The 27,948-nt window shown below is 40.5% G+C and overlaps 1 long non-coding RNA gene across 1 annotated transcript in view; it reads left to right on the top strand.

Annotated features, from left to right (window-relative positions):
- The window catches only part of LOC125638222 (uncharacterized), a 256,447-nt gene that overhangs the window by 181,737 nt on the left and 46,762 nt on the right, over positions 1 to 27,948 (top strand). The window contains exon 3 of the long non-coding RNA XR_012668729.1: positions 23,039 to 23,152. This is a non-coding gene — a long non-coding RNA (uncharacterized LOC125638222). The remainder of the gene's footprint in view (positions 1 to 23,038; positions 23,153 to 27,948) is intronic.

Here is a 27,948-nt window from a genome sequence, read left to right as displayed (position 1 = left end):
TCATCTGAAAGCACTGCAAGCAGGCAGCAAAGGATACCAATAGTTGAAGCACTGTGAACAGGAGCTGCAACCACAATAACACAAGGTCCAGGGGAAAAGAGAACAGCAGACACAGAAAGATAGTAATGAGAGCCTCAATAAGGACTTGTCTTCACTAGAGAAAAAGGTGCATTCCTACCTCCTGTTTGTTAATGTGATAATATCCTAGTGAAGACAAGGCAGTTTGTAGTCTTAATACGAGGTAAGTCCTAGGCTACCCCATAATCTTTACCTCAACCTACCAGGACATGGGAAAACGACAAATTCCTAGTCTTCACTAGAATTTTACCTTCTGTTGGCTAATGCACAGTACGAGCACAACTTTTCTTCTTGTGAAGATGCACTGTGGCAAGGGGGTGAGAGAAGTGGTCTAAAGGTCAGAGACGGGCCAGGTGGTCAGTGAGGGAATGCTGGGATCCTAGTGGTGGAGCAGCAGATGTTACAAAGAGAGGATTTGGATGAGGCACCTACATCTAGCCACACATTTCCAGGGTATTCTTTCAGCAATAAAGTATTATTCAAAGTGAGTTAAGGTAAGATCATCGAACCCTTCGTATATGTCTACACTGCAATTAGACACCAGTGACTGGCCCATGTCAGCTGACTTGGCTCATGCAGCTGTTTAATGGCAGTGTAAACATTTGGGCTTGGGCTGGAGCTCTGAGACCCTCCCCCCGGCAGCATACTGAGCCCAAAAGTCTACACTGCCCCTTAACCCCTTAACCCTCGCTTCATGAACCCGAGTCAGTCAGCAAAGAGCAGCCCTGGGTTTTAAATTGAAATGTAGACATACCCTTGGTTCGTACTCAGGCACTCCTCCTATTGACTTCAACGATAAGTTTGTCTGAGTAAAGGTGAAAAGGGAAGAATATCTAGATCTACTCCAGAGACAGCAGAAGGATCCTTATCATCCCACTTGCAAAAAATTCGAAGCATAAAAGGAAAAACGTTTCTCATTCAGTTCTAGAACTTAACTAAAGCCAAACAGTTCTTGAAATACTGAAGTTTTTGGATAACTTTTTTATTTTCTTCATCAAGTGCCATTGCACTTGTGGGTTTCAGCTGGTACCAAAGCTGAATTGTATAAAGACTCTTATTGTGCTATTTAGTGTTGCAACTGAGGGACAGAGAGCTCATGTAAATCCTGCTCTTCTAAGATTTCCAGAAGAGTTTGGATGCAGGTGACCTAGAGAGTTTGGCTGAGGTTCAGATCAGCATCTAAAGTTTTTGGTACTTATTTGAACTGAAGAATGACTCTGAAAGATTTGAGGTTTGACCATGACTCTGTGAAAGAAGTTGTAACAAGAAAATACAGCCCGTGACAGAAAATTGCTCTTGGCCTCTTAGCTGGGAGCAGGAATTTTAAATGGCTTGTGAAAAAGACTTGTTATTGCTACTCAGTTTTTTAGCCATGGTACAAGAGACTGTTTTATTGCACAATAAATAAAAGAGGAAACTTAAACTGGAATTCATGACTTAGTTCTGAGCAATATAGATAACAAGATTTGAGAGGTAACAGTGGGTGAACAGTTGGAAAGAGTGAGTAATCTAATTAGGTCTGCAGTCAGGATATGGAGTGAATTATAAAAAGGGAAAATGAGAACTTTGAATTTCAGGACACAAAGTTAGTAAGAACAATGACGGTGCTGGGTATATAAAAGAGGTATAGGATAAAAGAACACAGAGGGGAGTGGAAAGTGTCTGGCAGAAATTATGGTGTATCCAAAGGTTATGCATGTCATCTAGCAATAAATATACCAGCAATAGAGACAGGGCAAAGCACATGAACACAGAAGTGCAAGTAGCACTTCCACAGTGGCTGGTAGGGGAACCTAGGTCCCTTCCGGGCTCCAGGTCAGAGATCTGACAATCAGCAGCTGAGGTCTGCACCATCTCAACCCTTGCTGCTCTTTCGCTGGGTTTCTTCCTATTCCACTCTCTGCAGGCTTTTTTCTCCATCACTTTCAGGGTAAATCCCTTCCCTCAGGGTCAAGAGCCCAGGGCTCTGGCTTGGATTTTCTCTTCATTCCTCATTAGGCCCAGAGAGTGACTGCAGACTTCCACACTGCTGTCCCTTCTGATCTTTTCTTTATGATGATGCAGACATGACTGAAGGGTCTCTAGCTGCCACCAACTGTAATTTCTCAATTCTTAGAAGTTTATAGTCTCTCTCTCTGCCTTGTGTCTTTCAAGTAATGTAACAACACCTTTTTGATAATACTCCTGATGTTATTACTAAATAATAGTGTCATTTTTGTTACATTAAGACATTTGAATTCCTCAAAAAGCTTTTCCCTTTCTTTATCAAAGCCCTTACATACCCATAGATGGTGATCATCATCCTCAACTCTAGGGCACAATTCAAAGTCATTTTCCTCTTTTTTCATTAATCCAATTTTTTTGCAATTCCTCTTTAAAAATTTTCTGCACTAGGCCTTTGAATTCCTGTTTACTCAAGGGTATATCTGTCAATCTCCCACTTTTTACAGCATTTTTAGCTGCTTTGTTTGCCATTTTGTTCCCTGTTATGCACTGGGATCCAAGCTCATGCTACATAATCTCAATCAGTACTAACTCTTTTTTGGGAAATATAATTTTGTTTATTAAATCACTTCTACATACTGAGACACCTTTTTTGATCACCATAAGGCTTGAGACTGAATCCTACATGCCAACCCATCCTGGTGGTTTGTTTTAGGTTTTTTTGGACCTATCTGAATCTAGTTGACAAAACTGACTCCACTTTTCGTCTATGTACTGATACACTTCATTTTTAATACCTACTGTCTCTTTTTTACCTTTTAGTTTGTAAAATAAATCTGAATCTGCATTTGGACTGTGATTTTTCCATCCATAGCTAATTTCCCCATGACTACAAATTTTGACTTTGTTCACCTTTTCCTTGTATTTCAACTCCTGCATTCACATTTTTAACTCTAATAGCATGTGGAGTTCTAACAGAGGCCTAATATAGCACACAATCAAATTCCCAACAATTTTTATGTATTTGTTTGGTACTTTCATCACTCAAGTTCCCATTAAGTTTGGCCCAGAAAGTGTGGTCCTGCAGTGTCATTCATAGTGTAACTGACATTTCACTAGAAACTATCTGGATTTTGCATAGAGGTGTGGTAATAAATGCATCATCTGGAATTCGTAGTGCCTGGGCTTGTATTAAATCTTACTTTTTAAGTTCTGATTTTGAGGCTGACCTAAGAGCTTGGCAGCCATAGTCAATAACTGCTCTGATTTAAGGCTCTGTATATCATCGGCAATGTTTTCTTAATTAGTCCTAGGAAGAGTTTTCAGCAGGTTAATCCTTCCTGTACATTTATCTTTTGCCTAATTTAGATGATCTTCCCAAAGTAATTTAGTATAAAATATTAAGCCCTAAGAATTTGAACCTTTTAACTAAATCTATTTGTTCTCCATACAGATACAGTTTACATTCCTTTAACTTTTCTTTTTGTAAAGATCAGTCCTTTGATTTTAGCAATGGAGAATTTGAAACCTCATGAATTTCCCCAGTCAGAGGTCTCGCGCAACACTTCATCGATTCTCTCTTCTGCCACCTCAATATTCATATTCCAAACCCACAGAGCACACAATTGTCTGTGAACAGAGTGACATCTACCCTGGAACTTGTTTAGGAAGAACATTGATCATAATATTAAATAAGGTTGTGCTGATATTGTCTTGTGATGTACCATTTTTAATGTTGTATTGTGACAGAGTTGGGCCAGATGGCTACAGGAGAGTGATAGAAGGCAGATACATTAGCCCCAGGTTAAGCAGGCCCCTTTTGCCTTGGTAAGGTAACAGGGACAGTTTCAGAACAATCAGGAACTTGCTGGAACCAATTAAGACAGACAGGCTAATTAGAACACCTGGAGCCAATTAAGAAGCTGCTAGAATCAATTAAAACAGGATAATCAGGGCACCTGGTTTAAAAAGGAACTCACTTCAGTCAGTGAGGGGCATGCAAGGAGCTGAGAGTAAGAGGGCATGCTGCTGGAGGACTGAGGAGTACAAACGCTATCTAGCATTAGGAGGAAGGTCCTGTGGTGAGAATACAGAAGGTGTTGGGAGGAGACCATGGGGAAGTAGCCCAGGGAGTTGTAGCTGTCACACAGGTGTTACATGAAACACTGTAGACAGCTGTGATCCACAGGGCCCTGGGCTGGAACCCAGAGTAGAGGGTGGGCCTGGGTTCCCCCCAACTCCCTATTGGATACAGGAGGAGTTGACCTGGACTGTGGGTTCCACCAGAGGGGAAGGTCCCTGGCCTGTCCCCCGACCCACTCAGTGGACCAGCAGAGACTGTGGAGATTGTTCTCCTTCCTTTTCCCCAAGCTGGCCAGTGATGAGGTTAGCTGAGTGAACGGCAGGTTTGAGCCACTAGCAAAAGTGGCCAAACTGAGGGCTGCTGTGAATCTCTGAGGCAAGCAAATGCGCCAATAAGTGCAGGAACCACCAAGGCAGAGGAGGAACTTTGTCACAGTATATATTCAACATAACTTTCCTAACTCTGACCTGCATGGTCCTTTTACTCAAAAATTCTCAAATCCACTCATACATTCTTCCCCTTATGCCTAGTGCATCTACTTTGTACAATAAGGTTTCCATTCATAGCATGTCATATGTCTTTTCAATATCTAGTTAGACAGCTATCATGAAACCCCTCTGCCTCATACTCTTTTGTATTTCATTTTTTAATTTAACATTGTGATCAGTGGTGCATCTTCTTCTCCAAAATTACTCTCTACCTTACCTATAATGCCATTGGTTGCCTATCTGGAAAAAATCTTTCATTCATCTTTCTCCCCACAATTTTACCCAGACAGAAGGTAAGGACATTTGGTCTGCAGGCATCCATGTTTTTGAATAGTTTACCTGGTTTTCATATTGGAATTACTACTGCATGTTTCCACCTTGCCAGTATCACTCCTCTTTCCCATATAGTGTTACATAATTCTAGAGAACCTCAGACTGCTTTCAGAGATATATTTAAACATTATGTTCAATATATTATCTTTATCTGGAGAAGTATTCTTGAATTTCTTGTCAATAGCAATAGCTTTCTCAAGCTCCCAGATACAAACCCATTCATTCAGTATAATGTCTTCATGTTCATCTCAACTACATTAGGTCATGACTCTCAATACATTTTCTTTTAATCTGATGGAAAACTTCCCTTTGACTTTCATCATTACTCCTCAAAAAGTTTCTGCCAAAACTTCTGCTTTCTCATTATCAGAACTTCTAACTATGTTGTCAGTTCCCATAAGACCTGGGATGTGGCTACTACTCAGTTGAATTCCATTCATTCTTCTAATTTGCCTGTATATTTCTGATATCTTTATCTATCTTTATCTGCCCACAGTACTTTCTTGAATTCTGATTTTTTTAAAAATAATTCTTTGTGCTATTGCCTTATTTCCTTTATACTCGTTAACATCCTTTCGTGTACAAGAGTGGTGGGAATTGCAGCCTATGATGTAAATGGTTTGCAATGTGTCATGTGACTGAATAGTACAATCTGAGATTTGCATGATCTTTGGCAGTTATTGCAAATGTATGTATATTAGTTGGGAGCTGCTTGCTGCCTACGGGCTCTTTTCTCTTCAGGCTGTAAGAGCCAGCTCCTGTCATGAACTTTGATATCCTAATAGAGATGATAGCGCCACTTGTTACAATCACTTGTAGCTGGTTCCAAATGTATTGACGGCTATCCTTCCTTTGGGCCAAACCAGTGAAGTTGGGAGGAGGATGCTGACACATGGGCAAAGCAGTGCTTCATATCAACCATCCAGGCTACTGCAGCCACATCCACATGGACAGAACACTCCATGCTTGCTGGCATACTCATTAGATCTTCATTATGCATTGTATTTTTTGCTTTTTCCTTTTATTCCTCCATTCCTTTCTTTAACTGCCATTTTATTTTTCTTATTCCCTCAGGGAAATTAGTTTTTAGTTTGGGGTTACTTCAATATCCTAGATATGGGTACAGTAGCTACTGCTATTAATCCTTTTATTACATTATTATCGAAATTCTCTGATCACTCACCCAATGATTATTCACAGATTCAATCCATTTACTTGTAAATAACTTGCAGTTTTTTTTAAATTCCAGGTGGGTAACTTTCAACCTTACTTTGCCCTAGAAAAGTTATTAATACAGGGAACTGATCATTCCCCATTCCTTCTTCCTTATATATTTCCCAGTTTCATTTACTTGCAATATTTGCTGTTATAATTCCTAGGTCTAAGCAGGAAAAACTAACATTGGCTGCATTAAATCTCATTGGGTGTCATTGTTTAAAACCATTAGATTCATCAATGAGCTTTTCTAAGCATGTACCATTATCATCAGTTGTCTTACTTACCCACAATTTATTATGACTATTTAGGTCACATCATTTAATACATGGTCTTTTAGCATTCTTTATTTACTGTAGCTCCAAACTTTCTAATTTCCTGCATGAGTTATAGATATTATAACTCCTTAAAGAAATATTTCTTTTCCGCATAGGGTTCTCAACAGCATTACTTTCTAGGCTTACTTCTTCATTCTCTACTGGTATGTAGTTTAATCTTTCCCTTTTGAAAATAAAACACCTTCTCCTCCAATCCCTCAGACAGAGACAAACACCTACAAGATCTCTATCAAGCATTCTTACAACTACATATCCACCTGCTGAAGTGAAGAAACAGACTGATAGAGGCAGAAGGGAATGCAGAAGTCACCTACTACAGGACAGGCCTAACAAAGAAAATAACAGAACACCACTAGCCATCACCTTCAGCCCCCAACTAAAACCTCTCCAACGCATTATCAAGGATCTACAACCTATCCTGAAGGACGACCCATCACTCTCTCAAATCTTGGGGGACAGGCCAGTCCTTGCCTACAGACAGCCCCACAACCTGAAGCAAATACTCACCAGCAACCACACACCACACAACAGAACCACTAACCCAGGAACCTATCCTTGCAACAAACCCCGTTGCCAACTGTGTCCACATATCTATTCAGGGGACACCATCATAGGGCCTAATCACATCAGCCACACTATCAGAGGCTCGTTCACCTGCACATCTACCAATGTGATATATGCCATCATGTGCCAGCAATGCCCCTCTGCCATGTACATTGGTCAAACTGGACAGTCTCTATGTAAAAGAATAAATGGACACAAATCAGATGTCAAGAATTATAACATTCATAAACCAGTCGGAGAACACTTCAATCTCTCTGGTCACTCGATTTCTGATATCAAAGTGAGTATCCATCAACAAAAAAACTTTGAAAACAGACTCCAAGGAGAGAATGCCGAATTGGAATTAATTTGCAAATTGGATACAATTAACTTAGGCTTGAATAGAGACTGGGAGTGGTTGAGTCATTATACTAAGTGAAACTATTTCCCCTTGTTTATTCCCCCCCTCCCCCCACTGTTCCTCAGATGTTCTTGTTAACTCCTGGAAATGTGCTGGAAATGGCCCACCTTGATTATCACTTCAAAAAGGTTTTCTCTCCCCCCACCCCACTCTCCTGCTTGTAATAGCTCATCTTAAGTGATCAGTCTCCTTACAATGTATATTTTTTCATGGTCTGTGTGTATATATAAAATCTGCTCACTGTACTTTCCACTTTATGCATCCGATGAAGTGAGCTGTCGCTCACGAAAGCTTATGCTCAAATAAATTGGTTAGTCTCTAAGGTGCCACAAGTACTCCTTTTCTTTTTGCGAATACAGACTAACACGGCTGCTACACTGAAACGTGTCCTTTCTATGTAATTTTCCTAGGAATGCTCTCACTGCCATTTACCACATGTCCTTTTCCCTTTCAAACCTTTCCTACATGCCTATATCTTAGGCACTTATAACATCTTGGGGAGGGAGGATATATGGCTTGGTTCTGAATATGTGAAACCCTAGCATTTTTTCTCTGGTAGAGTCCCTTCTTTAAATGTAATCAGTGCAGCTGTTACTGGCTTGCTTTCTTCTCATTTATTAATTAGCCACGTACTTACTAAATACTTTATCTTCTCCTATGTTTTTTTGCTTATCTCATCATTGGTTCATTCTAATGGCACTCTATATATTACCCCCTTCATTTTCATCCAATACTTTAGTAGCTGGCATAATATTTTAGCATTCCCCAGCATTTTAGTTTTTAGCAGGTTATCAGCTTGCTCTTTGTTTTTACATTCAACTAAAAGACCATCTTTCACCCTTCTGACTTTTACAATATCCTCTATGCTTTTTTAAATCCAGTCAGCTACTTTCACAGGGTTAATATCACCTAATCTTATTTCTTTGGTTAGGGATCTTGCAATAACAACATGTTGGTTTATTTCCTTCTGGGGCTTTGGGTGTGGGTTTGTTTGGTTTTTGCTGATATCATCAACATCTGATTCTACTTCTACTCCCGTCCTACTTTGTATCCATTCTCCTTCTTTAATAGACTCTTCTTCGAGGTTTTTAGGGTGACTTCATTTCATTCATTTGGTGACTTCAATCTCCCAGCCCAGTCCTCACCTGTTCACATTTTCTGGCTTTACACAAACCCTCACTTATTCCTGCCAAGATGGGCTCCAATCCATCTTCAATTAGTGTTTGTCAGTCAAGCCTAAGGCTCCCCCAGCTGCAGACTACCAGTTTAGTTAGCCCCTTCTGAGCCATCTTAGTCTCTTCACAGGTGGTGTGTGGGGGGAAATCTCATTACAGGGGTCTAATCCAGTAGGTATGCTCAGAGGCCACCTACCAGATTGGGTCCTACACAAAATAGCAGAGGAGGGGGTGGTAGTGGGACCAGAGGGTTAAAATGATGGTATTTCCAAGTGGTTAGGGCACTCTACTGGGACTATTTTAAGTGGAACAGTTTCAAAAGGAGAGATTGGGAACCTATCCCAGAGTATCCCATATTCCAGTGGTTGGGGTACTAACCTGGGAGAAGAGAGGCCTGGGTTGTTCAAGTCTTTTTCTAACTCACAGTGGGGGCTTGAACCCTGGTTTCCCATATTCTGGGTGATGGCTTCAACTGTAGGATTCTGGGGTAAAAATGACTACCATCACTTCCTCCATTTTTAGCCTGCAAACACTGATCTGGCTTAGATGCCAATGTCCAGGAGAGGATTCATGTTTAGCTGTGTCGGGTAGCCTTATACCACAAAAGTCCCAGTGGTTTCAATGGCGCTATTTTATAGTAAGGTACTCATAAGTATATCAGGTTTCAGAGTAGCTGCCGTGTTAGTCTGTATCAGAATGTGAGCCTAGTTAAAAAGTGTCATGGGGGTCAGTAAAAGATAGTAGAGGGTAATTTAGCTCCATCACATGTTTGTGCTGTTTGCAACTCTACTGTAATCTTATGCAATAAATGTATTTTATAATCTGTCAACTGTTTTACCATAATTACAACTTCTCTGTTTTCTCCCTATGTAGAAAGAAGTTTCTTTTTAAAATTTTTTAACACTTCCCGTGAGCTCTAATTAACTGGTGAACCTATTTGCTTAATTTCCCTTTATTAAATATATGGAATAGTCAGCTGTTTTGGGAATAAAGCAAAATTCTATAATTAGGAACGTATGCTAGTTCCCCTGTCCACTGTTTCCGTTTGTGCTTGGTGTGTTTTATTTTTGTTTTGTTTTTTAAATACCGGAGGTAAACATTCAGGATGTATAAATAATGCTTGGAGACAAAGCATTTTCCAGATATTTTGCAAGGCTGTTTTATTTGTTTTGAATGCCATATGTATTTCCTTTTGAATTAATTATAAAACTAAAGAAATAATGAAATATTAATTTGTAATAGATTAGGATTTGTACTCATATAGTGATGGCTCCACATGATAGTACTTTAAAAATATTCTACTTCTTTTCAATTATCAGAGCCAACTGCTCTCCTTTGATTTACAATAGTCAGTTTCCCTAAGTAACCATTTTTTGCCTTGCCAACAAACATGAAACACAACATCCAGCTGAGTGGAAGGTGCTCAGAATGTATTCTTACTTTTTTATATTAATGTGTGTGCATTTTGAGTCCTATTATAATGTATTATTTATCTTCTAGTAGTGTCAGCCCCTGAATAGAATGGGGCTCTGTTGGGCGAGACACTGGAGATTGATAGTCACATAAGAAATGCATTGTGGCATCTCTTACCCAGATGGTCTGTTTCTTCATAGTGCTTTATTTTTTAAAATTCATGACAGAGGAGGGCACTAGTATTTAGAGAAGCTAGGCATAGGGAAGGGAATGTTGTTACCAAACTGGAACCTTATTCAAAATTTCACAAATTTAAAAAACTTTTTTTTCTTCCCTTCATTTTCACCTGCCTTTGCACATCTGAAGAAAGCATACTTGGATAGTCATGTCTGGCAAGGGGAATCTAGGGAGTGGAGAAGCAGCAGAGTACAAATAGAGCAAAGACTTCAGAGGCACCCCCAGAGGCTGCAGGCTATACAAAGCAGCAACTGGGTCCTGTCAGAGACAGAAGCTATTGCCATGTGTGGTGAAGCAGGTGAATCCCAGCTGGTGGGCTTGATTGGGATCGTGATTTACGAGTGGGCTGAGAGCTACTGCAGAGCTGGCTTTACCATAGAGAGGTTTCACTGTGCTGGAAGGGCTGCATGTGCACTCCCTAGATTCCCCTTGCCTTACCTCACTGTGGATTCATGTGGCTTTGGACCTGAGGCTTGGAGCATCTCTCCTTCAGGACATTCAGTTCCAAAATATATCTGCATGATTCAGCTCTGGACATATGTACACATTAATAAAAGAAGAGAAGGATGAGTGTGAGAAGGAATTTTTTTTTTTGATCTGTGCAAAATCTGGTGCTCTGGTGCCTCTCCATGTGTGGCTACACTGCCTTCCCCCTACTACATTAACAAAGATGGTATAATTACCTTTGTAAGTGATTAAAAATAATGCCGGACTGAGAGGTTTTGCTAATTCTTTTTCAACAGTGAGGAAAGCATGCTATTCATTTCCAAGCCTAGCACAATTGCTCTCAGTGAGTGTGCTAGAGGGTGTGTGCATCAAAGAATAAAAGCATCAATACCAGTTTCAGAAATGCAGTTGCCTCTTGAAAGCTAGTCTGTGAATAGCTGCAGGTGCAGAATTAGCCTAAATTTTCTCTCTTTCATGTAAAGGGGATCACAAAACTGTGGGGTTCTTCTACCATTATCAGAAGGCTTTGATCAGAATCAGCTCTCATTTGAAACCCCTGGAAGCCAAAGTTAAGAGAAAGGCAGGCAGACTAGTGTATCAGAAAAAAATCTGTTCAGGACTGATTCTGCCATGTTTATTCACACTAAGCACATTGTGAGCCATCCTACTGAAGTCAATGGGCTAGATTGTGCCATTAAGACACAGACCGTACGGAGGGGTGGTGTGGTATTACACTGTCCAAAGGGAAGCACCAGGAGGCATTCTACCATAGTTGAACTTCCCAAGCTTTTATATCTTGGGTCTGTATAAAGTCTTCAGTGATCCATACATATTGGCATATACTTTCATTCTGATGTGTGGATATTTGTATTTATAGCCTCTTCCCTCAAGTCCCCATGCACAAAGGTGAAAATAAATATCTTTCCTTTCCACTGTCAGGATTGTGAGAAGATAGGGCCATTAGGATCTCAGAGTGCATTGTCAATAATATTGTGCTCTAAGTATTGTCTGGGAATATGTTACAAAGATCTATTTATAAGCAATCTCTGAATAGCTAAGGGAATGGCACAAAGCAGGCAAAGCAATAATGGCTTTGGATATTGGTTAAATACTAGAGCAAAGCTGAGACATCTGATAGCTGCAAAAGCTGTTTATTGCTAGATGTGTTATATAAAAAGATAAAGCAACACAATGAGCTCTAACATAAACCTATATATATATATATATATATATATATATATATATATATATATATATATATAGTTCTCTTCCCCCAAGAAGGTTTGCAAGTGTTGTGCTGCTACTTTCTCAGGCTTCTCAATGACTTTATTTCGGGAGCATGGGAAGGATGAATGACTGAGCTTGGGTCCCTCTGTGCTGTACAGACTTAAGCACTGATCCATCAATTGGATCTGGGCAGGGTGATCTGGAGTGTCTAATTGCAGGATCGAGACCTCAGAGATGGTCCCAGCCCCAAAGAACAGTAAAGCTTAAATTAACACATAGAAAATACAGATCACAAAATATAACACAAATCCACCACAAACACACTGAGTGTGCAAGTTTGAACAGGAGGAGGTGGAGGAGCCATGGAGAGATCATAATAGAAAAGCTCCATGTGAGAAATTTATTTTAAGGAGAGGTTTAAAGGACAAGAAGAGATAGAACTTGTGCATAGGAAGGGAGACAATATTTCGGACAGATCTCATAGGCTTAACTTTTCAAAATAGAATTGTAGTAGTGTGCACAAACAAATGTGGGTATAATGACCACATAATATGTAACTAATGATTTCTGCATGGAATTGTGACAATTGCACATACAGTTTAGTCACAGGATTTTCTGAAATTGTCATCTATACTGCCTATTGCTCAAATTTTCTGGGCTGTGATTGATTGAAATTCGTTTATTGTCATATAACAAAATAATATTGACAGTAGCCCTGAAAAGAATGTACAGCGTATTGAGAGAGATACTGGGCAAACCATTCAGAGTGAACACTTGATCAGTACACTTTTCCTTCATTCTGTTCATGAATAAAATTTGATTCTTTTCAAATTGGCTTGTTACTATGACCTTTCAAACAAATTTCTACCTATGGGTTGCCCGTGAACTATGCTCTTTATTCATAATTATCCCTGTGTGATTGGTTCTTAGTGACATGTATTGTTCTTTTCCTCTGATTGGATCACTGTAGATGTAATAAAGAGTGGGAACGCAAGGGTAGGCTATTGGGCCTTTGATTCTTCCAGGGAGAGGATGAAAGTAGAGGAGTTAGAGCAGCAGGATTAGGGTATCTATGGGACATTTTTAGTTTGCTTCCTGTCTGGGCTATTTCAGTAAAGGCTAGTGAGAGAAATCACTTCTAGAAGTAGGGAAGGATAATTACTGACCTCAAAATTAATTTTCCGTTTTCTTTTTTATGAACAACATTTCATTTCTCCAAGCTTTATGAAAAGCAAAGACAAAAGTAGTTGGGAATGCAGTAAATCCAAATTTATTTGTCTAAATATTTGCAAATATATTCCCCCATTATATGCCTCACTTCTGTTTATAGCACAAAATAATACATAGTGTCACTCTAATATCATTTTGATTTACTTTGAAGAGAATCTTTTGCCTCTTGGTAGGATGGCTTCTGCATTAGAAAAGAGCAAGATATTTTGGGGGGCTTCTCCCTACCCTGCTGCTCATTCCCCATGGAAATCATAATGATTTCCATAGACACCAATGGTGATGTTCCAAACAGAAGAACATGAATTTGGGTGGGTAATTAGCATCAGCAGCAGATGAAACTAAGTAAATAAACACTATTTAGATTGTAATGTCTTCGGGGTGGAGGACCAAGTGTTTTGTAGTGTGTTTGTACAGTGCTTCGACCAATGGGGCACTCATCTTGATTGGTGGTCTCTAAGTGCTACTGAAAAAGCAGAACCTTATTGTAGGCCAGGACCATAACTTAAGCTACTAACATCCCAAATATTGGGTGTTGAGATCTGACCCAGAATATGGATCTGAATTTTGTTGCTCAGACACATCTCTTCTATATAGATGGTTGGTTTCTCATAAGCTGTTCCAGCTGGTAATGATTGCTTCCTTCATTACAAATGGATTAGGTGTGTTCAGTCAGCTTAATTTTAATGAAATACACAGTATTTTTAGGAGACAGGAAGTGCATGTGTAGTCGTTATTTGGTCAGTTACAATTGTTTCATAAAATTAACTACTGTGCATAGAGATTTAGAAGAGAGCAAGCCACTTACAGCGAAATACTAACTCTAATTGGAAGATTAAGGCATTTATAGAGGTTGTTGGTTTTGTAAGTTGAAACACAACCGTTAACCTTGTTCTTTCAAAACTCAGGGATGTTGCTGCAGCCCTGCCTGTACTGGACATAAATCCCAATCAAAGGATTTCAATAATCCCTCCCTCATACCTCAGGAGCAGAGACTTTTCACAGCATTCTCAGATGGGATACTTCTGTTGTTATGCATTAGATTAGTTGATTGTATAATATATATGCCTAAATGGCTTGCTTTGTTTTGATCTTTACTCTTTGTCTTCTTAACAGATTCTGCCAGAAATTTTCACCTTTTTCACATTTTTGTCTGTTAGCTTGTAGTGGTTGTCACATCTCTTTAGTTTTAAGGGCTGTTTGGGAGAATGGAACAAGGCAGCTATTATTACATTTCATACCAACCCAATTTGGAATTTGATTATGAACAACTATACTATTTGGATCAGCATTGTGATAGAGGAAGGATGTGAGTTAGGATGGGGCATTGGGGAAGAAAGGCAAAAATGGTCCACAAAGTGATTGTGTGATTTTGTTACATTGATTATATTTAGTGTGCTGTGTCCTCTGTAGAAATGAGCCAATAGTTTGCAATGAGTAATTTATTTTACTAATTTGGCCTCTTTTCGTGTCTGCGAAATATCTGCAAGCAGACTACAGCATCCTCAAACTTCCATTTTTTTATTGTATCCACTTTTCAAATAGATTTAGTCTATGACTTGCTTGTGGGTATTTTGATATTTGAGCTTTGTTGCTTAGTTGTGATCTATTAGATAAGTCGTATTGTATTGTTTTCGTTCCCTCACTGGATGAGCACACATACTTTTCCAGCACAAATGCTTGTCTATGCAAATTTAAAATTTGGTTTCTGCAAATTCTGCAGTATATGACTTTGAAATTCACTTTCCATCAACATTTCTTTGAGTGAAACTCATGTCCCTGAATATATCTGGAAAGTGAACACAACCCAAATGGATATATAGCTCTGTGGAGGATAGACTGAAAGAAAAGACTAGATTGCACAGTTACCATGAGCCTTGAGTAAGGACAGCACATAGGTGTGCTGCCTCAGAAGCAGACCAGGGATCCCTTGTGACTCAGAGAATCACAATTCAGTCCCTTCTCCTCTTCACCTCAGGGGTGAAATAAATGGTGCCAGCCCTATATTTGCTCATCTCTGCTTGTCTGTGTATTGGCTCCGCCCACTCCTGTCTGCCCACTCCTTACCCACCTGCACAGGACTGGAAGAAGGGCCCTGTACAGGCTATTCTCTCTTTCTCTCTTCTGCACACAAGCCTGCAGTATGGGAGATAGATGCAGGGAACTAAGGGGGCACCTTATGCATCCTCACTTCTCTACACAGGCATGTAACGTGGCTCATGATTGAGCCAAAAGCAAATCACTGAAAAATGAGAATGAGTAATATTTTGCAGTATTCACTTAATTGTAGTCTGCTCTGGCTTGCAGCCATTAAAAAGATATTGTAGAACCTCAAAGTTATGAACACCAGAATTACAAACTGACCAGTCAACCACACACCTCATTTGGAACTGGAAGTACACAATCAGGCAGCAGTAACACACATGTGCGTGCACACAGACACACACTACTGTTAAATTATTAAAATTATTAATACTGTTAAATTATTAAAAATAAATTATTAAAATAAAAGCGAAAGTTTTACAAAGATATTTGACAAGGTAAAGAAACTGTTTCTGTGCTTGTTTCTTTTAAATTAAGATGGTTAAAAGCAGCATTTTCCTTCTGCATAGTAGAGTTTCAAAGCTATATTAAAACAAACAACCTCCATTCCTGAGGTGTTCATAACTCTGAGGTTCAATTGTACTTAATTTGACTATCTACACCAGGCCATTCCAAATATTCTGTTAATGGTTATGATCCCCAACTACCATTCTCAAACTCTTCGGAATCCATATAAATAATCAATCGATTCTTACACATGAAGGAGTAAAGCAAAAAGTGTTTTTTTATTATGCAGTAATATTTCCCTCAAACTGGTGTTATTTATAAGCAAATTAGCTCCCCCCAAAATAGCTGAAAACTTGTCCTCATACATTATGCCTGTTGATTTATCTGGAACCCCGCCCCTTCCCCCTTCGCCCCCCGGACAGAATCTTTCTTTTGACTTCATCTGTATGAAAATAAATAAAGTGGAGTAACAGCCATCAGGATAAAACACAGTTGGACAAAGTGCCCACCAATCCAGAAAAGATGTGGTTACAAGGTTAAGAAGCAACATAATGATGTAGCTATACAAACTGAGGTTAATAACTAATCAGAGCCAACACTCATCAGTTACATAATGGAACTGGAAAGATGTATACTTTGGGTCTTCCTCCACTGAAATGAATAAAATTCTTTCCATTGACTTGAATGGGAGTTGGACTTGACCCCTGATGAGGCAACTTTAAAGTGAGAAATGATTAGTGAGAAAGGATTAGTGAGACCCATGATATTGAATCGGAACATGCAAGTGAATGAGAATGGACACAGGGATGGACTTTAAATCACAGGCTGAGACTTTATTAAACTTGACACTGGAGAGGGGTAGTATCTAGCCCATTTCCTCATATCAGGAGGTGAACAGTTTACATGACTTCTGTTAGCCCACAACTCAGGGTAGACTCTCTGCTGCCTAATCCAAAGATTCAGCTTACTCTGCTGAATTCTCACTTCTTTCTCCCCCACTCCCCACCATGAAGGTGGTGAAAATACTGACTAGGGACCTCAGTCTGCAAAGACTTCAAAAAAGTCCCTTTTTTCGCATAGGCCCAAGGTTTGTCACCAAAATCCCAGTTCTCTTATTGCTGGCCCTGGACCTTTTGGCATTTTATCTGCACTGGACACCAGCTGCAAGTTGTGAGAAACTAAACATTCATACAATTCCTAACATTAACATTTTAAATCCTATTCCTACTTAACCTAACTGTCTCTATGATGCTATGAAGAAGGTGAAAAAATTGGCCCTGTTGGGAAAAATTTCTTCCTGACTGCTAAACAGGTGATCAGTCAGAGCCACAGCAACCTGAGAACAGTTTCTACACTATAGAAAGGGAGGGTGGGTTCAGCTAAAATGGGGCAAGAGACTCAAAACCCCCCAGGAAAGTGTTTGAAAGAGTGTGGGGAGAAAGAAGATGGTTGGCTCCTCTTGCTCTTTCTGGCTGGCCAATGGAGAAAGAAGGGATGACCCTGTTTACTTGCCCCATTTCATTCTGAAGCTATCTGACACCTTAGAGATGGAATAAAGTCTCCCACCTGTTTAAACCAGCTGAGTGGCATTATAACAATCCTGGGGTACTGTAGATAGTTTGGAGTTACAAACATTTCTTAAGAGCCACATTCACTTTACTAATGTCAAGCAGCCTCTTAGACTGCGAGTAGCCCCATCACAATCAACATGCGTAAGAGTGGCAGAATTTGCCCCTAACGATTACTAAGAATTTTATCTTTTCTTTCAGACTCATAAAATTAAAAAAAAAATTAGGTTGGAACTGAACCAATAACTTTTCTAATTATTACTCAGATTAACTACCAATGAAACAAAGGCATGATTACATGCAAAGGCATGCTTAGTATGCAAAGGAATAATTTACATAGAAATGCATAATTACATAAAATAGAAAGGAATAATTAGATCCCAAGTCTTAACAGACTGTTGACCAAAGTCTAAAAGAAATGAATGCATTTCGTGGTGTCAGTCTTAATAGTGAGTTTCATCATTAATTCCATTCATCATTGCTGCAACTCTCCTGAAAAGAACTTGCATGCAGGAGGGCTGCTGCAGGAAAAGACCGAGGTACATTAGCAGTTATATGAGGTAAAGATGAGTGGCACTGTCTTAGCCATAGCCAGTGTTATGAATCCTTTACTCTGATTAGCAATAAAGTCTCATTAAAATAAAAAAAAATGCTGGTGCATTCAGAGCCTGGTCTTGAAGAAACAACACAGTTAAAGATTGTTGTGTTTTGTATCTTCTCTCTACTTTTTATTGCCAAGACTTCATTTAAGAAAATAACTGTGATATTTTGGTCTGTATTGAATGTAACTAACAATGATCCATGGAAACCAATGCTGTAAAAGAAGCAAACAAAGAAACCCTGGAAAATGCACAAAAGGAAGCAAATATACTCTGTATCCACGTTGTAAGGCTGTTCCATAACTGAAAAATAACCCTTGGATACAAATCTTCTGTGCTGAAGAATAGAAAATGCATAGCATATAACAGGACCGCTTTCTGTGACTCTTACTGACACTAAGTAGTGGATTCTGCCACAAGCATTTCCACTGAAATGAATGGGAATACTTGAGGAATAAAATACTACTCAACAAAAGTGAGAAGGGATGCAATCTGCCCCTTATGAACCAGTTGTGCAAACACTTACTCATGTGCTTTACTTTCCACATGGGAGCAAAGCCTTAGATTTCAGTGGGAGTGTTCCTGTGCATAAAATAAAGCAAGTGAATAAATGTTTGTAGGATCTGAGCCTTAGTAAGGAACTATCCCATACAGCAAAATTATACTATGAAACCCTCCTATTGTGAAGCTATCCTTTCCCCACAGACACATTCCAATGGCTCAGTCCGGCAGGATTCTGAGTTTTCTGGCCCTGATCTGGCAAAGAATGTGCTTATCTTGAAACTTATAAATAAAAATACAGAATCAATAGAACTGCCCCCAGGCTTTAAGTTTTGCACAGGGCCAGAGTGCGCAGAACATTGCAGAAACGAGTCCTATAACAAGAATTGCAATTTGCACATTACAATGAATTGAAACAATTCCAGGCATTCATTCCACTTTATTATAAATGGAGATACACTATATTAGAGTTCACTGAATCACTACAAATGAGCCCTACTGTAAGAGCATGTTGTAGAATCATTTGTGGATTTATTGGGCTATTAATATACAGGACATTTATCCCCTTCACAAGTGATAAAAAATGGCTTTTTGGTGGTAACAGACAAAAATGCTTTGCAACTAATATTTTTAACATACCAATTAATATTTTGAGCACTCATATTATATATTTCTGAGAGATAATGACTACAGTATTTATGATTACATATTTTTGAAAAATTGCATCAGAATTCCAGAAGAAATATATAAGTAGTTTTTAAAATTATCAATACACATGAAGACCACATGTTCATTTATGGAATCTAATAGTGGTTTGAAAGATCTAAAGCTATTTTAAGATTATTTAAAAAAATGAATTGGTCAAAAATATTCTTCAAAGGCAATGGTGGGATTGTGGAATACTTTTAGAAGGTAGTAAAACTATTTCTGGGATTGAATTTTAAAGCAATCCTGATGAAATTAGGCTAGAAATCTTTGCAACATATTTTATTAGATTTCTTGTTAAATAACCACTGCTGGGGGCAGATTCTGCTGCCAGTTACAATAGCATGAATCTGGCATAGCTCCATTTAACTCAGTGGGTTTACTCTGGATTTACAATGATGTACGTGAGACCAGAACATGACCACTATAATTTGTACTTCAGTAGTTGTTTTGTTTTGAAACATTTTCTTGCTTTGAATTTGGGGTGCATATGACTATTTGAATGCTAATTGTTTATACAACATGAATCTGATCACCACTGGAGTATTCCAGTTTTATGCTGGCGTAACTCCACTGAAGTCAATGGAGATACACCAGACTTATACTCTGATAAAATGAGCAAATCAACTGAACAGGCCCAGTGTGTAGTTTGAAATTGACATAGAAATAAAAAGTGCAAAAATAATGGCTGAAATTTTTGAAAATTCTTGTAATTTTTAATTATTTTCATAAAAAAAGCCTAGTTATATTGATTGAAAGAAATGAAATATGATACATTTATATCAGACTTGTATCAAGAAAGCCATGGAAGAAGAACAGAGAAGCAGCTTTTTTATAACTTATGCATACTATTCTTAACTGTGAGGGACCCAGAAAATATTTTTTTATATATATAGACATGTAATGTATATGTAGAAATGTAATGAAAGCATTACACAAGAGAGAAAATTGTTTCAATAGTTCCAGCAGCAGTTCAATGGCAAAACTCCCATTGACTTTAATAGAAAAGGATCAAGGCCATAATTAGTCCCATTAAAATCAATAGGTCTACCAATGAGTTTAAAACTACGCATGAGGATACATACTTGGCTAGATTAGGCCAGAGCGCTTAGCCCCTTGAAGAATCAAGGAATTTAGTAAATCAGAAGTTCATAATCCTTTGACTACCCATAGAGAACTTAGATTTCAGATGGTAGCTATGTTAGTCTGTGTCAGAAAAAAAAACAATGAGGAGTCCTTGTGGCACCTTAGAGACTAACACATTTATTTGGGCATAGTTTACCTTTATACTCTTCGGCTCCCAGGAACATTATCCTATCCTGAAATAATTCTTTACCAAAGACTTTGATGGGATAATACATGGAATTGTTCCACCAGCAGCTCTCCTTACATCTTAATCATAAGAATGAGTTATTACTTGATTTAAAAACCTAGTTTACTCAGTCATGGTGTTGTATGGTACATTCTGGTAAAGCATTCTATATTTTGCTTGGTAAATAAAAACTACAAGAAGAAAGTAATAAAAAAGGGACAAAATTCAGAAGTTTAAAGAATGAGATAAATTCATAGAGGACAGATCTATCAATGGCTATTAGTCATGATGGGCAGGGATTGTGTCCCTAACCTCTGTTTGCCAGAAGCTGGGAATGGACGACAGGGATCGATCACTTGATGATGACCTGTTCTGTTCATTCCCTCTGGGGCATCTGGCATTGGCCACTGTTGGAAGAGAGGATACTGGGCTAGCTGGACCTTTGGTCTGGCCCAGTATGGCCATTCTTATGTTCTATGTAATGTTAAAAAAATACCAATAAAGATAGGGCAGTTCATAATAAAACCTGTTACCTTTAGAGGCTCTAATAATCAATGACATGGAGATAAATTATTGAATTATAAATAATTCTTGAACAACAGTCTGGGTAGAATCATGAAATGTACTAGACTGGTACATACAACATAGCATAGGAAGGTGGATTTTATAATTATCTGAATTTACCCCATTATTTCCATGGCCTGTAAAATAAATAATACAAATTCAGAAAATTAATATCTAAGACCACACTTTTGAAGGAGTCTACTCTGCCTGGTCAGCAATTTTGTGCCAACAACTCTGCCTCTGGCATCACTGACTAGTTGAAATGATGTCTATCCACCTAACTTCTGTGCAGTCAAGTACTGATGATGTTTAAATATTGTCATTTGTGCCCACAAAACTGAAATATAAGATCAAGATAAACCTGAAATAATAATAATAATAATAATAATAATGCAATAACTAATAATAATAAAATAATGTAATTTGAAGTTGCAACCTCAGGCCCTGTGCTTTTCTGAATAAGGATGCTTTCCTGAATCAGGGTCTTAATTAGTAGTAATGCCACTAATGCTTCTTCCTGCTGAAGTCCATGGAATAACTCCCATTGGCATCAGTGGTCCTGGATCAAAGCCTAAAACCTTTGTAAGTGAGGGAAGAATTAGTCCCAATATTTTCACATGTTTTCCATTGCTTTTGGAAGAAGTAATAGATATTTACTTTTAATTATAGCCCATCAACGTTTCAGGCTCCAGTTCACAATTATACAGCATTGCTAGTTAATTTTTTGCCACTTCATTGTTGGCACTTAGCCTAGAACCATGTCTATTAGTGATGCCTCCCAATCAGCAGCTGGAACCTATAGGTCTTGGCAAGGCTTTGATTCAATGTGACTATCACAAATCAATTTCTTTGCTTTACAAGCCATTAAATGGGCTGGCATTCCAGGGTGTTTGCACAGGCAGATTTAGTACAAAGTCAGCCTAATCTGATCTGTTTTTTTTTCTCCAGAAAAATGTTGAAGCTTGCTCTTCAGCTGCAGTGATTGTATATCATTTTAACAGGGTTCAGCTAACACAAAAAATAAAGGAGAAATAGGCTCATGGAAAATAAACATGTATGGGAAAACTGACCCAAATATATATATCCTCAAAATACAATAAAATGGAGAGAGGGTTTTTTGGTGGGGAGGGGGAGGAAGGAGCAGGGGAAGGGGAACTAGGTAAGTAATCTCACTCTTTAATTGTATTTATGGTGTGTTTTTAAACAATGGGACAAACTCTCTCCTGTCAGTTACACTCCTGTAAATTTGGACTGACTGCTTTGATTTCAGTACAGTTATTTCAGATATACACTATGAGGTAAATAAGAGCAAAATTTGGTAGCAACTCTTACCTCTAAGGATACTTTATTTAAAGGCAATGGAAAAATTAAAATAGAAAAAAGAAAACCCATGATTACAGTCAGAAGTAAAATGTGTGTTATAAAAGCTCTAAAAAAGCAAATGTATGAGTTAGAGCCCCAGTCCGGCGAAGTACTTAATCAAATGCTTAACTTAAAAACACACGAGCAGCGACAATAACTGGGGCCTAGGTATGTAATGCTCCAGTCCAGGGCTTAAATTCAGCTGGAGCTGTCCGGAGAAGAGCTCTGCTATCTTATATGCAGGGCCTGTAGGTGTGCTAGGAGCTTATTTAATGGATTGGGTCCCATTCAAAATCAAGAAGAAGAAGAAGGAGGAGGAGGAGGTGGTGCTGCTTGCCTACCTTATAACTTTTAGCCCAGTGGTTAAAACACTCATGGGGGGATGTAGTAGACCGAAGTTAAATCCTCTCACTGCCTGAGGAGGAGAAAAGATTGAGAGGTCTCCCACCATTCAGGAGAGTGCTCTAATCACTGAACCATGGGATATTCTGGTGGAGGACTGGAACCTGGCTCCTCTCCTATTTCCTAAGTGGGTGGTAAAACCACCAGGCAACAGAATATTTTTTGTTTTTTCTCTCTGAACTGTGGGAGCTTTTGAGAATGAAGTTGTGTTCGGTATGTGCTGTGTGTATTAGCTGTGTTTCTGTTAGGTGGTGTCTGGTTTTGTTACTTGCTGTTTTTTGTTGCTTCCTCTGCTTTACTTTGCAGGCGCGGGGAGCTTTTTCATAGGGCCTATTTCTGATGGATTTGGAGACTGCAAGCATGAGGTTCAGGGTGTGCCTGATGTCTCCTGTACTGTGGAGGATGTGTTGCAGAGCACAGGTAAGGTTCTTGGCTGGGCTATTATAAATCTGCCTTTTGAACGAGCAAATCTATAGTGATTTTCCTGGCCCAGGATCAGTTTGTGAATTGTTTGGGAGTCTTTGGTTCCAGTGTTTCCCTTATTTACTCCTGCTACTAAAATACGGTCCCCCCCATTTTTTCACATCCTCCTTTCTTTCACAATGAGACACTAGTGTCTGCTCTCTCCCATTATGGAATTTGTGCTTTTAGATTCTGTTACCTGGGTTCTTGCAGCCTCCGAGGCATGTTATGTTGTTCTGCTGCCAGGTTTATGTGGTTCTAAATTACCCCAAGCAGCCCTTGCACCTTGTTTTAAAGCACCACATAGATGCGGATGATACTAAACTGGGAGGAGTGGTAGATACGCTGGAGGGGAGGGATAGGATACAGAAGGACCTAGACAAATTGGAGGATTGGGCCAAAAGAAATCTGATGAGGTTCAATAAGGATAAGTGCAGGGTCCTGCACTTAGGACGGAAGAATCCAATGCACCGCTACAGACTAGGGGCCGAATGGCTAGGCAGCAGTTCTGCGGAAAAGGACCTAGGGGTGACAGTGGACGAGAAGCTGGATATGAGTCAGCAGTGTGCCCTTGTTGCCAAGAAGGCCAATGGCATTTTGGGATGTATAAGTAGGGGCATAGCGAGCAGATCGAGGGACGTGATCATTCCCCTCTATTCGACATTGGTGAGGCCTCATCTGGAGTACTGTGTCCAGTTTTGGGCCCCACACTACAAGAAGGATGTGGATAAATTGGAGAGAGTCCAGCGAAGGGCAACAAAAATGATTAGGGGTCTAGAACACATGACTTATGAGGAGAGGCTGAGGGAGCTGGGATTGTTTAGTCTGCAGAAGAGAAGAATGAGGGGGGATTTGATAGCTGCTTTCAACTACCTGAAAGGGGGTTCCAAAGAGGATGGCTCTAGACTGTTCTCAATGGTAGCAGATGACAGAACGAGGAGTAATGGTCTCAAGTTGCAGTGGGGGAGATTTAGATTGGATATTAGGAAAAACTTTTTCACTATGAGGGTGGTGAAACACTGGAATGCGTTACCTAGGGAGGTGGTAGAATCCCCTTCCTTAGAGGTTTTTAAGGTCAGGCTTGACAAAGCCCTGGCTGGGATGATTTAACTGGGAATTGGTCCTGCTTCGAGCAGGGGGTTGGACTAGATGACCTTCTGGGGTCCTTTCCAACCCTGATATTCTATGATTCTATGATTCTATGGGGTAGCTTATACAGTGTTTGCTACCTCTGAAAACATGGAAATGTTTCCTGTGTGGTGACCCTGGTCATCTGAGGGGGTCCTACCCGTGCACTGCTCTGGGTTCCATGGTAAGAAAGTGGGACCCCAGGATAGTGGGGTGGGGGCTGGAAAATCAAGGGACCAGCAGGAGACAGAGCCTACATCTGTACTGGCTGATTCTGTCTGCCCCACTCACCATATGTGGTCTGCCATTGTCCATGGAGCAGCCACCTCCCACTCCCAGAGGAATCCTCTGTTATAACCCCATCATTTGTGCCATGACAGAAGCGAGTCCTAGGAGCACCTCCTTGCAGAGCAAGCAGAGACAGGTTCTAGAAATAGGCAGGGGGTGAAGAACAGACAGAGAGATTTGTGCGACTATTTCTAAAAGGGCTAACACCTTGGCCCCTGAGCTTTGGCAGTAGCTGAGGATCAAGCTATGTGCCCTGAGAAGGATAGTGCTGCACTGGGTGGTAGCCCCATCTCTGGAGTTCCCAGAGAGGAGCTGTCTCCTCCTGGTACGATGAGCCCTCAAGTTCCTGATCCTGCATGCTGCAGTGATGATGCTAGGTCCCTGTCTGGGGCTGCACTCTGCCTACCCCTCTTAGCAGATATCCCAGCTGCTCTCACTGAATCTCTTTCCTTCGTGAATGATGAGAATGTTACAGTGGCAGCTCAGTGGTGTTCTGAGCTAGTAGAGTCTGAGGGGAATGTCGATAATCTCTCTGACTCCTCAGTGGTTCCTGATGTCCCAGCAGTCAGCCATATAGGAAGGGTGGGTACAGCGTGAAGGAGATTAGTGACTTTTTGACCAGCACTTAAGGGAGGCAGGAAGTTGAACTTGAGGACTTTTCCCCTAATTTACAGCACTTTGTTCATGCAGCTGCCCTTGTCTTGAGAGAGATCTCAGTTGATCATAGAAAACATTTCCATCTCAAAAAGTTGTTGAGTAAAGTGCAGAAGCATGTGAGGGTTTCTCAAGATATATAAGCCTCCCCATGGCCCCATTCATTCCCCCCACAAAGTACTTCCACTCTTCCTTATTTCTCTCTGCTTCTTGGCTCTCACCTTCTAGTGTCTGTGGGCTGCTCAATTTTGGCTCTCTAAATATTAATGGATGCTGGGATGGTCATAAAAGAGCACAACTCTTTGATTTTTCTCAGACAAAGATGGGTTGATTTTGTCCTCTTGCAAGAGATGCAGTCAAACTCTGATAATCAGGGAAGCTGGCTGCAGGAATGAGAAGGAGAAGCTTTCCAATGTCATTGCTGGGGTAGCTGTTATTTTTCCTGGAGTGCAAGGGAACAGATCCTATCTATGAAGGAGGTTGTGCAAGGCAGGCTCCAGATGGAAACATGTACTGACACTGCTGGTTTTTAATATTTTACCGTGTATGCCTGTGATGAAGCAGAAGAATTATCTGCTGGCATAGAAGGGGTAAAAGAGAGGCTTTGGGTCCAGCTAGCCCTGCCCAGTTATACCTACAGCCAATGCCAGGCCTGGAGGGGAGAAAAAAGGAGAGAACCTGGCTCAGTTCAGGGCTGATTGGTGAAGAGGAAAGAGCTAGCTGCGTCCCTACCTGAGGGGAAGAGTTGCTAGCCTGCCAACCAAGGCAGCCACCAGGAAATAAGCACCATCTCCCTGGCTAAAAGGAGATTGTGGAAGAGATTTAGAAGCCTACGAGATAACCAGGTGACCAAAGCACAGAGACATTGTGAAGTTCCAGCCCTGCCAAACTTTCGGCTGCCCCACTTAGAGGAAACTGGGACTGCAAGAGGATGCTGCCTAAGTCCCTGAGGAGGTACTACTAGAGACAAGGCTGACCACAGCAACTTGGACTATATGGGCCATGTCCCAAAGTGAAGGAACAGCAGTAGGAAGTAGCCTAGGGCAGTGGACATAGACTCCCTACTGCGAGGTCTCCTACTCAGGGGTTAACTCACACAGGGCCCTGGGCTGGGACCCAATGGAGTGTGAGAGCCCAGGTTCCTATACCCACTTCCTGCCTTTAAGACTGAGGTGCCTCAACCAAGCAAAGGGGTGCAAGTCAAGCACTCCAGCCACTAGGATTGCCTAGCCCGGCAAGACCCCTGCACAGTTCTGGCGGAGAAAGTAGGAAAATCTGGGGGCAAAAAACCCTCAAGCAAAAACTACCTCCAACCCCCCTCTCACTGAATGGAGATGAGGCAGCTGCTAAAATGGATGGCTGAACAAAACACCCACAATCATCATCCAGCAGCAACAACTACTTCAGCAAATAGCCAGCTAGCAACAGCAGTTGATCCATGAGCTATTGGACCAGCAGCAACAACAGCTTCAGCAGGTGGTCCAGCAGGTGATCATGACACTATAGTCACCAGCTCCTGTGGAGCCAGAGAACCCCACTCCAGTTGTGACTCCCGCCGCTATCAGGCTTACCAAGCCCCCTCTTACAGTGCCCCCCACACAGCCTTTTGGACCAGATTCAGAGGCATGTTAACCATTTTTAGAGGGGAATAGTTACCACAGGTTACTCCCTGCTTTGTTGTTCCTGCCATTAGATGAGGAGGGCCAGGGCTCATTGATTTAGTCTGGAGGGTGGCAGCCTCTTGCCTACAGTCTGTTCAGTGGTTGCTGTACTCCAATTCCCCACTGGCCTGAAATTCTGTCTTTCCTCCATCTTGCTGGACTCTCACCTATATTGCTGGTACCTGATCGATTAGAGAGTCTAGATTTGCCTCCATTCTATTATGGTCTTTTTAATGCCTGCCAAATTTTGTGAAGTGCAAGGCCAGACCAGGTGCTTTCCAGTTTACGGTTCTTGGAAGAACCATTCTTTTTTTAACCCACTTTTTCCTGTTGAAGCTCTCTTTTTCCAGGAACCTGTTTTCTGTCTTTACCCATGCCAAGTTGACCAAGCTGTCCCACCTGATTGTTCCTAGTTGATCAAGCTGGATGTCGGTGGTGTCTCTTGCAGTTCATACCAGTATCCAGTCTGTGGGTTTGTTGTTGTGGTGGTGTGGTGTGTGGGTTTTTTTTTTTTTGTTAATACAAGGCCCTCAGTGGCTGCTGAGTATTTGCAGAAAGGTTTTGCAGGAAATGGTCATCCTGGGGGAGGGATATCCCATGATTCTTTCACTAATTATCTCCCTTTCTGAGGATTAGATCCTTGTGCAAGGAGATGGTTGTCCTGGAAGGGCTTGGTAAATGTTCCTTTTGCAGACATGGCCAAGAAACAGCTCTGAGGCATATGTGTCAAGATGTGGCATTATGCTACCCTCTCTGATCTCCCTGATATGACCTTGGGTGAGTCTGTGTCCCGGGCTCGGCAGACGCTGTACAAACCTCCCCTTCATAGGCACTCTGGTGACTTGCCGTGGAAGGACCTGCATTGCTTCCTATCAATCTATCATTTTATGAACTATATTACTCCTGAGATGTCTGTGAAGTACTTCCTCTGTTTGGTTTTGGATGTGGTTCATTTTTTCCTATATTTCCCCAATTTGAGTCCCGCTTTTGGTTTTTTGTAGCAGCTTTTCAGTGGTTTGGGAC

The sequence above is a fragment of the Caretta caretta genome, chromosome 6, assembly GCF_965140235.1.
Source record: "Caretta caretta isolate rCarCar2 chromosome 6, rCarCar1.hap1, whole genome shotgun sequence".
NCBI lineage: Eukaryota > Metazoa > Chordata > Testudines > Cheloniidae > Caretta > Caretta caretta.
The sequence above is the reverse complement of the archived record's forward strand: the minus strand, read 5'-3'. Positions and strand labels throughout refer to the sequence as shown.